Consider the following 14,202-nt stretch of genomic DNA (forward strand, 5'->3'; position numbering starts at 1 on the left):
AAGATTAAATGTTCGTCAGGTATTGTGGAAAAACTTTGGATTTTTACGTTACCTGTGAGATTTCACAACACCGCTCCCGGGTGGGCTCGAACCACCAACCTTTTGGTTAACATCCGAACGCGCTAGACTTCGAGCCAAGGAAGCTCAGAAATTAAATGGTCGTCAGGTATTGTGGAAAAACTCTGACTTTTTACGTCACATCCGAGACTTCAAAACACCGCTCCCGGATGGGCTCGAACCACCAACCTTTCGGTTAACAGCCGACGGCGTTAACCATTGCGCAACGGAAGCCCAAAGATTAAATGTTCGTCAGGTATTGTGGAAAAACTTTGGATTTTTACGTTACATGTGAGATCTCACAACACCGCTCCCGGGTGGGCTCGAACCACCAACCTTTCGGTTAACAGCCGACGGCGTTAACCGTTGCGCAACGGAAGCCCAAAGATTAAATGTTCGTCAGGTATTGTGGAAAAACTTTGGATTTTTACGTTACCTGTGAGATTTCACAACACCGCTCCCGGGTGGGCTCGAACCACCAACCTTTTGGTTAACATCCGAACGCGCTAGACTTCGAGCCAAGGAAGCTCAGAAATTAAATGGTCGTCAGGTATTGTGGAAAAACTCTGACTTTTTACGTCACATCCGAGACTTCAAAACACCGCTCCCGGATGGGCTCGAACCACCAACCTTTCGGTTAACAGCCGACGGCGTTAACCATTGCGCAACGGAAGCCCAAAGATTAAATGTTCGTCAGGTATTGTGGAAAAACTTTGGATTTTTACGTTACATGTGAGATCTCAGAACACCGCTCCCGGGTGGGCTCGAACCGCCAACCTTTCGGTTAACAGCCGAACGCGCTAACCATTGCGCCACGGAAGCCCAAAGATTAAATGTTCGTCAGGTATTGTGGAAAAACTTTGACTTTTTACGTCACATCTGAGACTTCACAACACCGCTCCCGAATGGGCTCGAACCACAAACCTTTTGAATAACAGCTGAACGCTCTAACCATTGCGCCACGGAAGACCAAAAATTAAATGTTCGTCAGTTATTTTTAAAAAACTCAGAATTTTACGTTGCATCTAAGACCTCACAACACCGCTCCCGGATGGGCTCGAACCACCAACCTTTCGGTTAACAGCCGACGGCGTTAACCATTGTGCAACGGAAGCCCAAAGATTAAATGTTCGTCAGGTATTGTGGAAAAACTTTGACTATTTACGTCACATCTGAGACTTCACAACACCGCTCCCGGATGGGCTCGAACCACAAACCTTTTGAATAACAGCTGAACGCTCTAACCTTTGCGCCACGGAAGCCCAAAAATTAAATGTTCGTCAGTTATTTTTAAAAAACTCTGAATTTTACGTTACATCTAAGACCTCACAACACAGCTCCCGGATGGGCTCGAACCACCAACCTTTCGGTTAACAGCCGACGGCGTTAACCATTGCGCAACGGAAGCCCAAAGATTAAATGTTCGTCAGGTATTGTGGAAAAACTTTGGATTTTTACGATACCTGTGAGATTTCACAACACCGCTCCCGGATGGGCTCGAACCACCAACCTTTCGGTTAACAGCCGACGGCGTTAACCATTGTGCAACGGAAGCCCAAAGATTAAATGTTCGTCAGGTATTGTGGAAAAACTTTGACTATTTACGTCACATCTGAGACTTCACAACACCGCTCCTGGATGGGCTCGAACCACAAACCTTTTGAATAACAGCTGAACGCTCTAACCTTTGCGCCACGGAAGCCCAAAAATTAAATGTTCGTCAGTTATTTTTAAAAAACTCTGAATTTTACGTCACATCTAAGACCTCACAACACAGCTCCCGGATGGGCTCGAACCACCAACCTTTCGGTTAACAGCCGACGGCGTTAACCATTGTGCAACGGAAGCCCAAAGATTAAATGTTCGTCAGGTATTGTGGAAAAACTTTGGATTTTTACGATACCTGTGAGATTTCACAACACCGCTACCGGGTGGGCTCGAACCACCAACCTTTCGGTTAACAGCCGACGGCGTTAACCATTGCGCAACGGAAGCCCAAAGATTAAATGTTCGTCAGGTATTGTGGAAAAACTTTGGATTTTTACGTTACCTGTGAGATTTCACAACACCGCTCCCGGGTGGGCTCGAACCACCAACCTTTTGGTTAACATCCGAACGCGCTAGACTTCGAGCCAAGGAAGCTCAGAAATGAAATGGTCGTCAGGTATTGTGGAAAAACTCTGACTTTTTACGTCACATCCGAGACTTAAAAACACCGCTCCCGGATGGGCTCGAACCACCAACCTTTCGGTTAACAGCCGACGGCGTTAACCATTGCGCAACGGAAGCCCAAAGATTAAATGTTCGTCAGGTATTGTGGAAAAACTTTGGATTTTTACGTTACATGTGAGATCTCACAACACCGCTCCCGGGTGGGCTCGAACCACCAACCTTTCGGTTAAGAGCCGACGGCGTTAACCATTGCGCAACGGAAGCCCAAAGATTAAATGTTCGTCAGGTATTGTGGAAAAACTTTGGATTTTTACGTTACCTGTGAGATTTCACAACACCGCTCCCGGGTGGGCTCGAACCACCAACCTTTTGGTTAACATCCGAACGCGCTAGACTTCGAGCCAAGGAAGCTCAGAAATGAAATGGTCGTCAGGTATTGTGGAAAAACTCTGACTTTTTACGTCACATCCGAGACTTCAAAACACCGCTCCCGGATGGGCTCGAACCACCAACCTTTCGGTTAACAGCCGACGGCGTTAACCATTGCGCAACGGAAGCCCAAAGATTAAATGTTCGTCAGGTATTGTGGAAAAACTTTGGATTTTTACGTTACATGTGAGATCTCACAACACCGCTCCCGGGTGGGCTCGAACCACCAACCTTTCGGTTAAGAGCCGACGGCGTTAACCATTGCGCAACGGAAGCCCAAAGATTAAATGTTCGTCAGGTATTGTGGAAAAACTTTGGATTTTTACGTTACCTGTGAGATTTCACAACACCGCTCCCGGGTGGGCTCGAACCACCAACCTTTTGGTTAACATCCGAACGCGCTAGACTTCGAGCCAAGGAAGCTCAGAAATGAAATGGTCGTCAGGTATTGTGGAAAAACTTTGGATTTTTACGTTACATGTGAGATCTCACAACACCGCTCCCGGGTGGGCTCGAACCACCAACCTTTCGGTTAACAGCCGACGGCGTTAACCATTGTGCAACGGAAGCCCAAAGATTAAATGTTCGTCAGGTATTGTGGAAAAACTTTGACTATTTACGTCACATCTGAGACTTCACAACACCGCTCCCGGATGGGCTCGAACCACAAACCTTTTGAATAACAGCTGAACGCTCTAACCTTTGCGCCACGGAAGCCCAAAAATTAAATGTTCGTCAGTTATTTTTAAAAAACTCTGAATTTTACGTCACATCTAAGACCTCACAACACAGCTCCCGGATGGGCTCGAACCACCAACCTTTCGGTTAACAGCCGACGGCGTTAACCATTGTGCAACGGAAGCCCAAAGATTAAATGTTCGTCAGGTATTGTGGAAAAACTTTGGATTTTTACGATACCTGTGAGATTTCACAACACCGCTCCCGGGTTGGCTCGAACCACCAACCTTTTGGTTAACATCCGAACGCGCTAGACTTCGAGCCAAGGAAGCTCAGAAATGAAATGGTCGTCAGGTATTGTGGAAAAACTCTGACTTTTTACGTCACATCCGAGACTTCAAAACACCGCTCCCGGATGGGCTCGAACCACCAACCTTTCGGTTAACAGCCGACGGCGTTAACCATTGCGCAACGGAAGCCCAAAGATTAAATGTTCGTCAGGTATTGTGGAAAAACTTTGGATTTTTACGTTACATGTGAGATCTCACAACACCGCTCCCGGGTGGGCTCGAACCACCAACCTTTCGGTTAACAGCCGAACGCGCTAACCATTGCGCCACGGAAGCCCAAATATTAAATGTTCGTCAGGTATTGTGGAAAAACTTTGACTTTTTACGTCACATCTGAGACTTCACAACACCGCTCCCGGATGGGCTCGAACCACAAACCTTTTGAATAACAGCCGAACGCGCTAACCATTGCGCCACGGAAGCCCAAAGATTATATGTTCGTCAGGTATTGTGGAAAAACTTTGACTTTTTACGTCACATCTGAGACTTCACAACACCGCTCCCGGATGGGCTCGAACCACAAACCTTTTGAATAACAGCTGAACGCTCTAACCTTTGCGCCACGGAAGCCCAAAAATTAAATGTTCGTCAGCTATTTTTAAAAAACTCTGAATTTTACGTTACATCTAAGACCTCACAACACCGCTCCCGGATAGGCTCGAACCACCAACCTTTCGGTTAACAGCCGTCGGCGTTAACCATTGTGCAACGGAAGCCCAAAGATTAAATGTTCGTCAGGTATTGTGGAAAAACTTTGACTATTTACGTCACATCTGAGACTTCACAACACCGCTCCCGGATGGGCTCGAACCACAAACCTTTTGAATAACAGCTGAACGCTCTAACCTTTGCGCCACGGAAGCCCAAAAATTAAATGTTCGTCAGCTATTTTTAAAAAACTCTGAATTTTACGTTACATCTAAGACCTCACAACACCGCTCCCGGATGGGCTCGAACCACCAACCTTTCGGTTAACAGCCGTCGGCGTTAACCATTGTGCAACGGAAGCCCAAAGATTAAATGTTCGTCAGGTATTGTGGAAAAACTTTGACTATTTACGTCACATCTGAGACTTCACAACACCGCTCCCGGATGGGCTCGAACCACAAACCTTTTGAATAACAGCTGAACGCTCTAACCTTTGCGCCACGGAAGCCCAAAAATTAAATGTTCGTCAGCTATTTTTAAAAAACTCTGAATTTTACGTTACATCTAAGACCTCACAACACCGCTCCCGGATGGGCTCGAACCACCAACCTTTCGGTTAACAGCCGACGGCGTTAACCATTGTGCAACGGAAGCCCAAAGATTAAATGCTCGTCAGGTATTGTGGAAAAACTTTGACTATTTACGTCACATCTGAGACTTCACAACACCGCTCCCGGATGGGCTCGAACCACAAACCTTTTAAATAACAGCTGAACGCTCTAACCTTTGCGCCACGGAAGCCCAAAAATTAAATGTTCGTCAGTTATTTTTAAAAAACTCTGAATTTTACGTTACATCTAAGACCTCACAACACAGCTCCCGGATGGGCTCGAACCACCAACCTTTCGGTTAACAGCCGACGGCGTTAACCATTGCGCAACGGAAGCCCAAAGATTAAATGTTCGTCAGGTATTGTGGAAAAACTTTGGATTTTTACGTTACCTGTGAGATTTCACAACACCGCTCCCGGGTGGGCTCGAACCACCAACCTTTTGGTTAACATCCGAACGCGCTAGACTTCGAGCCAAGGAAGCTCAGAAATGAAATGGTCGTCAGGTATTGTGGAAAAACTCTGACTTTTTACGTCACATCCGAGACTTCAAAACACCGCTCCCGGATGGGCTCGAACCACCAACCTTTCGGTTAACAGCCGAACGCGCTAACCATTGCGCCACGGAAGCCCAAATATTAAATGTTCGTCAGGTATTGTGGAAAAACTTTGACTTTTTACGTCACATCTGAGACTTCACAACACCGCTCCCGGATGGGCTCGAACCACAAACCTTTTGAATAACAGCTGAACGCTCTAACCATTGCGCCACGGAAGACCAAAAATTAAATGTTCGTCAGTTATTTTTAAAAAACTCAGAATTTTACGTTACATCTAAGACCTCACAACACCGCTCCCGGATGGGCTCGAACCACCAACCTTTCGGTTAACAGCCGTCGGCGTTAACCATTGTGCAACGGAAGCCCAAAGATTAAATGTTCGTCAGGTATTGTGGAAAAACTTTGACTATTTACGTCACATCTGAGACTTCACAACACCGCTCCCGGATGGGCTCGAACCACAAACCTTTTGAATAACAGCTGAACGCTCTAACCTTTGCGCCACGGAAGCCCAAAAATTAAATGTTCGTCAGCTATTTTTAAAAAACTCTGAATTTTACGTTACATCTAAGACCTCACAACACAGCTCCCGGATGGGCTCGAACCACCAACCTTTCGGTTAACAGCCGACGGCGTTAACCATTGCGCAACGGAAGCCCAAAGATTAAATGTTCGTCAGGTATTGTGGAAAAACTTTGGATTTTTACGTTACCTGTGAGATTTCACAACACCGCTCCCGGGTGGGCTCGAACCACCAACCTTTTGGTTAACATCCGAACGCGCTAGACTTCGAGCCAAGGAAGCTCAGAAATGAAATGGTCGTCAGGTATTGTGGAAAAACTCTGACTTTTTACGTCACATCCGAGACTTCAAAACACCGCTCCCGGATGGGCTCGAACCACCAACCTTTCGGTTAACAGCCGAACGCGCTAACCATTGCGCCACGGAAGCCCAAATATTAAATGTTCGTCAGGTATTGTGGAAAAACTTTGACTTTTTACGTCACATCTGAGACTTCACAACACCGCTCCCGGATGGGCTCGAACCACAAACCTTTTGAATAACAGCTGAACGCTCTAACCATTGCGCCACGGAAGACCAAAAATTAAATGTTCGTCAGTTATTTTTAAAAAACTCAGAATTTTACGTTACATCTAAGACCTCACAACACCGCTCCCGGATGGGCTCGAACCACCAACCTTTCGGTTAACAGCCGTCGGCGTTAACCATTGTGCAACGGAAGCCCAAAGATTAAATGTTCGTCAGGTATTGTGGAAAAACTTTGACTATTTACGTCACATCTGAGACTTCACAACACCGCTCCCGGATGGGCTCGAACCACAAACCTTTTGAATAACAGCTGAACGCTCTAACCTTTGGGCCACGGAAGCCCAAAAATTAAATGTTCGTCAGCTATTTTTAAAAAACTCTGAATTTTACGTTACATCTAAGACCTCACAACACCGCTCCCGGATAGGCTCGAACCACCAACCTTTCGGTTAACAGCCGTCGGCGTTAACCATTGTGCAACGGAAGCCCAAAGATTAAATGTTCGTCAGGTATTGTGGAAAAACTTTGACTATTTACGTCACATCTGAGACTTCACAACACCGCTCCCGGATGGGCTCGAACCACAAACCTTTTGAATAACAGCTGAACGCTCTAACCTTTGCGCCACGGAAGCCCAAAAATTAAATGTTCGTCAGCTATTTTTAAAAAACTCTGAATTTTACGTTACATCTAAGACCTCACAACACCGCTCCCGGATGGGCTCGAACCACAAACCTTTTGAATAACAGCTGAACGCTCTAACCATTGCGCCACGGAAGACCAAAAATTAAATGTTCGTCAGTTATTTTTAAAAAACTCAGAATTTTACGTTACATCTAAGACCTCACAACACCGCTCCCGGATGGGCTCGAACCACCAACCTTTCGGTTAACAGCCGTCGGCGTTAACCATTGTGCAACGGAAGCCCAAAGATTAAATGTTCGTCAGGTATTGTGGAAAAACTTTGACTATTTACGTCACATCTGAGACTTCACAACACCGCTCCCGGATGGGCTCGAACCACAAACCTTTTGAATAACAGCTGAACGCTCTAACCTTTGCGCCACGGAAGCCCAAAAATTAAATGTTCGTCAGCTATTTTTAAAAAACTCTGAATTTTACGTTACATCTAAGACCTCACAACACCGCTCCCGGATAGGCTCGAACCACCAACCTTTCGGTTAACAGCCGTCGGCGTTAACCATTGTGCAACGGAAGCCCAAAGATTAAATGTTCGTCAGGTATTGTGGAAAAACTTTGACTATTTACGTCACATCTGAGACTTCACAACACCGCTCCCGGATGGGCTCGAACCACAAACCTTTTGAATAACAGCTGAACGCTCTAACCTTTGCGCCACGGAAGCCCAAAAATTAAATGTTCGTCAGCTATTTTTAAAAAACTCTGAATTTTACGTTACATCTAAGACCTCACAACACCGCTCCCGGATGGGCTCGAACCACCAACCTTTCGGTTAACAGCCGTCGGCGTTAACCATTGTGCAACGGAAGCCCAAAGATTAAATGTTCGTCAGGTATTGTGGAAAAACTTTGACTATTTACGTCACATCTGAGACTTCACAACACCGCTCCCGGATGGGCTCGAACCACAAACCTTTTGAATAACAGCTGAACGCTCTAACCTTTGCGCCACGGAAGCCCAAAAATTAAATGTTCGTCAGCTATTTTTAAAAAACTCTGAATTTTACGTTACATCTAAGACCTCACAACACCGCTCCCGGATGGGCTCGAACCACCAACCTTTCGGTTAACAGCCGACGGCGTTAACCATTGTGCAACGGAAGCCCAAAGATTAAATGTTCGTCAGGTATTGTGGAAAAACTTTGACTATTTACGTCACATCTGAGACTTCACAACACCGCTCCCGGATGGGCTCGAACCACAAACCTTTTGAATAACAGCTGAACGCTCTAACCTTTGCGCCACGGAAGCCCAAAAATTAAATGTTCGTCAGTTATTTTTAACAAACTCTGAATTTTACGTTACATCTAAGACCTCACAACACAGCTCCCGGATGGGCTCGAACCACCAACCTTTCGGTTAACAGCCGACGGCGTTAACCATTGCGCAACGGAAGCCCAAAGATTAAATGTTCGTCAGGTATTGTGGAAAAACTTTGGATTTTTACGTTACCTGTGAGATTTCACAACACCGCTCCCGGGTGGGCTCGAACCACCAACCTTTTGGTTAACATCCGAACGCGCTAGACTTCGAGCCAAGGAAGCTCAGAAATGAAATGGTCGTCAGGTATTGTGGAAAAACTCTGACTTTTTACGTCACATCCGAGACTTCAAAACACCGCTCCCGGATGGGCTCGAACCACCAACCTTTCGGTTAACAGCCGAACGCGCTAACCATTGCGCCACGGAAGCCCAAATATTAAATGTTCGTCAGGTATTGTGGAAAAACTTTGACTTTTTACGTCACATCTGAGACTTCACAACACCGCTCCCGGATGGGCTCGAACCACAAACCTTTTGAATAACAGCTGAACGCTCTAACCATTGCGCCACGGAAGCCCAAAAATTAAATGTTCGTCAGCTATTTTTAAAAAACTCTGAATTTTACGTTACATCTAAGACCTCACAACACCGCTCCCGGATGGGCTCGAACCACCAACCTTTCGGTTAACAGCCGACGGCGTTAACCATTGTGCAACGGAAGCCCAAAGATTAAATGTTCGTCAGGTATTGTGGAAAAACTTTGACTATTTACGTCACATCTGAGACTTCACAACACCGCTCCCGGATGGGCTCGAACCACAAACCTTTTGAATAACAGCTGAACGCTCTAACCTTTGCGCCACGGAAGCCCAAAAATTAAATGTTCGTCAGTTATTTTTAACAAACTCTGAATTTTACGTTACATCTAAGACCTCACAACACAGCTCCCGGATGGGCTCGAACCACCAACCTTTCGGTTAACAGCCGACGGCGTTAACCATTGCGCAACGGAAGCCCAAAGATTAAATGTTCGTCAGGTATTGTGGAAAAACTTTGGATTTTTACGTTACCTGTGAGATTTCACAACACCGCTCCCGGGTGGGCTCGAACCACCAACCTTTTGGTTAACATCCGAACGCGCTAGACTTCGAGCCAAGGAAGCTCAGAAATGAAATGGTCGTCAGGTATTGTGGAAAAACTCTGACTTTTTACGTCACATCCGAGACTTCAAAACACCGCTCCCGGATGGGCTCGAACCACCAACCTTTCGGTTAACAGCCGAACGCGCTAACCATTGCGCCACGGAAGCCCAAATATTAAATGTTCGTCAGGTATTGTGGAAAAACTTTGACTTTTTACGTCACATCTGAGACTTCACAACACCGCTCCCGGATGGGCTCGAACCACAAACCTTTTGAATAACAGCTGAACGCTCTAACCATTGCGCCACGGAAGACCAAAAATTAAATGTTCGTCAGTTATTTTTAAAAAACTCAGAATTTTACGTTACATCTAAGACCTCACAACACCGCTCCCGGATGGGCTCGAACCACCAACCTTTCGGTTAACAGCCGACGGCGTTAACCATTGCGCAACGGAAGCCCAAAGATTAAATGTTCGTCAGGTATTGTGGAAAAACTTTGGATTTTTACGTTACATGTGAGATCTCACAACACCGCTCCCGGGTGGGCTCGAACCGCCAACCTTTCGGTTAACAGCCGAACGCGCTAACCATTGCGCCACGGAAGCCCAAAGATTAAATGTTCGTCAGGTATTGTGGAAAAACTTTGACTTTTTACGTCACATCTGAGACTTCACAACACCGCTCCCGGATGGGCTCGAACCACAAACCTTTTGAATAACAGCTGAACGCTCTAACCATTGCGCCACGGAAGACCAAAAATTAAATGTTCGTCAGTTATTTTTAAAAAACTCAGAATTTTACGTTACATCTAAGACCTCACAACACCGCTCCCGGATGGGCTCGAACCACCAACCTTTCGGTTAACAGCCGACGGCGTTAACCATTGTGCAACGGAAGCCCAAAGATTAAATGTTCGTCAGGTATTGTGGAAAAACTTTGACTATTTACGTCACATCTGAGACTTCACAACACCGCTCCCGGATGGGCTCGAACCACAAACCTTTTGAATAACAGCTGAACGCTCTAACCTTTGCGCCACGGAAGCCAAAAAATTAAATGTTCGTCAGCTATTTTTAAAAAACTCTGAATTTTACGTTACATCTAAGACCTCACAACACCGCTCCCGGATAGGCTCGAACCACCAACCTTTCGGTTAACAGCCGACGACGTTAACCATTGTGCAACGGAAGCCCAAAGATTAAATGTTCGTCAGGTATTGTGGAAAAACTTTGACTATTTACGTCACATCTGAGACTTCACAACACCGCTCCCGGATGGGCTCGAACCACAAACCTTTTGAATAACAGCTGAACGCTCTAACCTTTGCGCCACGGAAGCCCAAAAATTAAATGTTCGTCAGTTATTTTTAACAAACTCTGAATTTTACGTTACATCTAAGACCTCACAACACAGCTCCCGGATGGGCTCGAACCACCAACCTTTCGGTTAACAGCCGACGGCGTTAACCATTGCGCAACGGAAGCCCAAAGATTAAATGTTCGTCAGGTATTGTGGAAAAACTTTGGATTTTTACGTTACCTGTGAGATTTCACAACACCGCTCCCGGGTGGGCTCGAACCACCAACCTTTTGGTTAACATCCGAACGCGCTAGACTTCGAGCCAAGGAATCTCAGAAATGAAATGGTCGTCAGGTATTGTGGAAAAACTCTGACTTTTTACGTCACATCCGAGACTTCAAAACACCGCTCCCGGATGGGCTCGAACCACCAACCTTTCGGTTAACAGCCGAACGCGCTAACCATTGCGCCACGGAAGCCCAAATATTAAATGTTCGTCAGGTATTGTGGAAAAACTTTGACTTTTTACGTCACATCTGAGACTTCACAACACCGCTCCCGGATGGGCTCGAACCACAAACCTTTTGAATAACAGCTGAACGCTCTAACCATTGCGCCACGGAAGACCAAAAATTAAATGTTCGTCAGTTATTTTTAAAAAACTCAGAATTTTACGTTACATCTAAGACCTCACAACACCGCTCCCGGATGGGCTTGAACCACCAACCTTTCGGTTAACAGCCGACGGCGTTAACCATTGCGCAACGGAAGCCCAAAGATTAAATGTTCGTCAGGTATTGTGGAAAAACTTTGGATTTTTACGTTACATGTGAGATCTCACAACACCGCTCCCGGGTGGGCTCGAACCGCCAACCTTTCGGTTAACAGCCGAACGCGCTAACCATTGCGCCACGGAAGCCCAAAGATTAAATGTTCGTCAGGTATTGTGGAAAAACTTTGACTTTTTACGTCACATCTGAGACTTCACAACACCGCTCCCGGATGGGCTCGAACCACAAACCTTTTGAATAACAGCTGAACGCTCTAACCATTGCGCCACGGAAGACCAAAAATTAAATGTTCGTCAGTTATTTTTAAAAAACTCAGAATTTTACGTTACATCTAAGACCTCACAACACCGCTCCCGGATGGGCTCGAACCACCAACCTTTCGGTTAACAGCCGACGGCGTTAACCATTGTGCAACGGAAGCCCAAAGATTAAATGTTCGTCAGGTATTGTGGAAAAACTTTGACTATTTACGTCACATCTGAGACTTCACAACACCGCTCCCGGATGGGCTCGAACCACAAACCTTTTGAATAACAGCTGAACGCTCTAACCTTTGCGCCACGGAAGCCAAAAAATTAAATGTTCGTCAGCTATTTTTAAAAAACTCTGAATTTTACGTTACATCTAAGACCTCACAACACCGCTCCCGGATGGGCTCGAACCACCAACCTTTCGGTTAACAGCCGACGGCGTTAACCATTGTGCAACGGAAGCCCAAAGATTAAATGTTCGTCAGGTATTGTGGAAAAACTTTGACTATTTACGTCACATCTGAGACTTCACAACACCGCTCCCGGATGGGCTCGAACCACAAACCTTTTAAATAACAGCTGAACGCTCTAACCTTTGCGCCACGGAAGCCCAAAAATTAAATGTTCGTCAGTTATTTTTAAAAAAACTCTGAATTTTACGTTACATCTAAGACCTCACAACACAGCTCCCGGATGGGCTCGAACCACCAACCTTTCGGTTAACAGCCGACGGCGTTAACCATTGCGCAACGGAAGCCCAAAGATTAAATGTTCGTCAGGTATTGTGGAAAAACTTTGGATTTTTACGTTACCTGTGAGATTTCACAACACCGCTCCCGGGTGGGCTCGAACCACCAACCTTTTGGTTAACATCCGAACGCGCTAGACTTCGAGCCAAGGAAGCTCAGAAATGAAATGGTCGTCAGGTATTGTGGAAAAACTCTGACTTTTTACGTCACATCCGAGACTTCAAAACACCGCTCCCGGATGGGCTCGAACCACCAACCTTTCGGTTAACAGCCGAACGCGCTAACCATTGCGCCACGGAAGCCCAAATATTAAATGTTCGTCAGGTATTGTGGAAAAACTTTGACTTTTTACGTCACATCTGAGACTTCACAACACCGCTCCCGGATGGGCTCGAACCACAAACCTTTTGAATAACAGCTGAACGCTCTAACCATTGCGCCACGGAAGACCAAAAATTAAATGTTCGTCAGTTATTTTTAAAAAACTCAGAATTTTACGTTACATCTAAGACCTCACAACACCGCTCCCGGATGGGCTCGAACCACCAACCTTTCGGTTAACAGCCGTCGGCGTTAACCATTGTGCAACGGAAGCCCAAAGATTAAATGTTCGTCAGGTATTGTGGAAAAACTTTGACTATTTACGTCACATCTGAGACTTCACAACACCGCTCCCGGATGGGCTCGAACCACAAACCTTTTGAATAACAGCTGAACGCTCTAACCTTTGCGCCACGGAAGCCCAAAAATTAAATGTTCGTCAGCTATTTTTAAAAAACTCTGAATTTTACGTTACATCTAAGACCTCACAACACCGCTCCCGGATAGGCTCGAACCACCAACCTTTCGGTTAACAGCCGTCGGCGTTAACCATTGTGCAACGGAAGCCCAAAGATTAAATGTTCGTCAGGTATTGTGGAAAAACTTTGACTATTTACGTCACATCTGAGACTTCACAACACCGCTCCCGGATGGGCTCGAACCACAAACCTTTTGAATAACAGCTGAACGCTCTAACCTTTGCGCCACGGAAGCCCAAAAATTAAATGTTCGTCAGCTATTTTTAAAAAACTCTGAATTTTACGTTACATCTAAGACCTCACAACACCGCTCCCGGATGGGCTCGAACCACCAACCTTTCGGTTAACAGCCGTCGGCGTTAACCATTGTGCAACGGAAGCCCAAAGATTAAATGTTCGTCAGGTATTGTGGAAAAACTTTGACTATTTACGTCACATCTGAGACTTCACAACACCGCTCCCGGATGGGCTCGAACCACAAACCTTTTGAATAACAGCTGAACGCTCTAACCTTTGCGCCACGGAAGCCCAGAAATTAAATGTTCGTCAGCTATTTTTAAAAAACTCTGAATTTTACGTTACATCTAAGACCTCACAACACCGCTCCCGGATGGGCTCGAACCACCAACCTTTCGGTTAACAGCCGACGGC

At 45.9% G+C, this 14,202-nt stretch overlaps 3 non-coding genes across 3 annotated transcripts; all 3 read right to left on the bottom strand.

The window, feature by feature from the left end:
* Positions 1–2,420: 2,420 nt before the first annotated feature.
* Positions 2,421–2,493, bottom strand: TRNAK-CUU (transfer RNA lysine (anticodon CUU)). Its single transcript has one exon. It is a non-coding gene; the product is annotated as a tRNA-Lys (tRNA).
* A 368-nt stretch (positions 2,494–2,861) lies between these two features.
* TRNAK-CUU (transfer RNA lysine (anticodon CUU)) lies at positions 2,862–2,934 on the bottom strand. The gene has a single exon. It is a non-coding gene; the product is annotated as a tRNA-Lys (tRNA).
* Positions 2,935–3,889: 955 nt separating this feature from the next.
* Positions 3,890–3,962, bottom strand: TRNAN-GUU (transfer RNA asparagine (anticodon GUU)). The gene has a single exon. It is a non-coding gene; the product is annotated as a tRNA-Asn (tRNA).
* Between the last annotated feature and the right edge of the window lie 10,240 nt (positions 3,963–14,202).

The sequence above is a fragment of the Phalangium opilio genome, unplaced genomic scaffold, assembly GCF_054372755.1.
Source record: "Phalangium opilio isolate 3A_F unplaced genomic scaffold, DU_Popi_V2 ptg000031l_1, whole genome shotgun sequence".
In the NCBI taxonomy this organism is placed as follows: Eukaryota; Metazoa; Arthropoda; class Arachnida; order Opiliones; family Phalangiidae; genus Phalangium; species Phalangium opilio.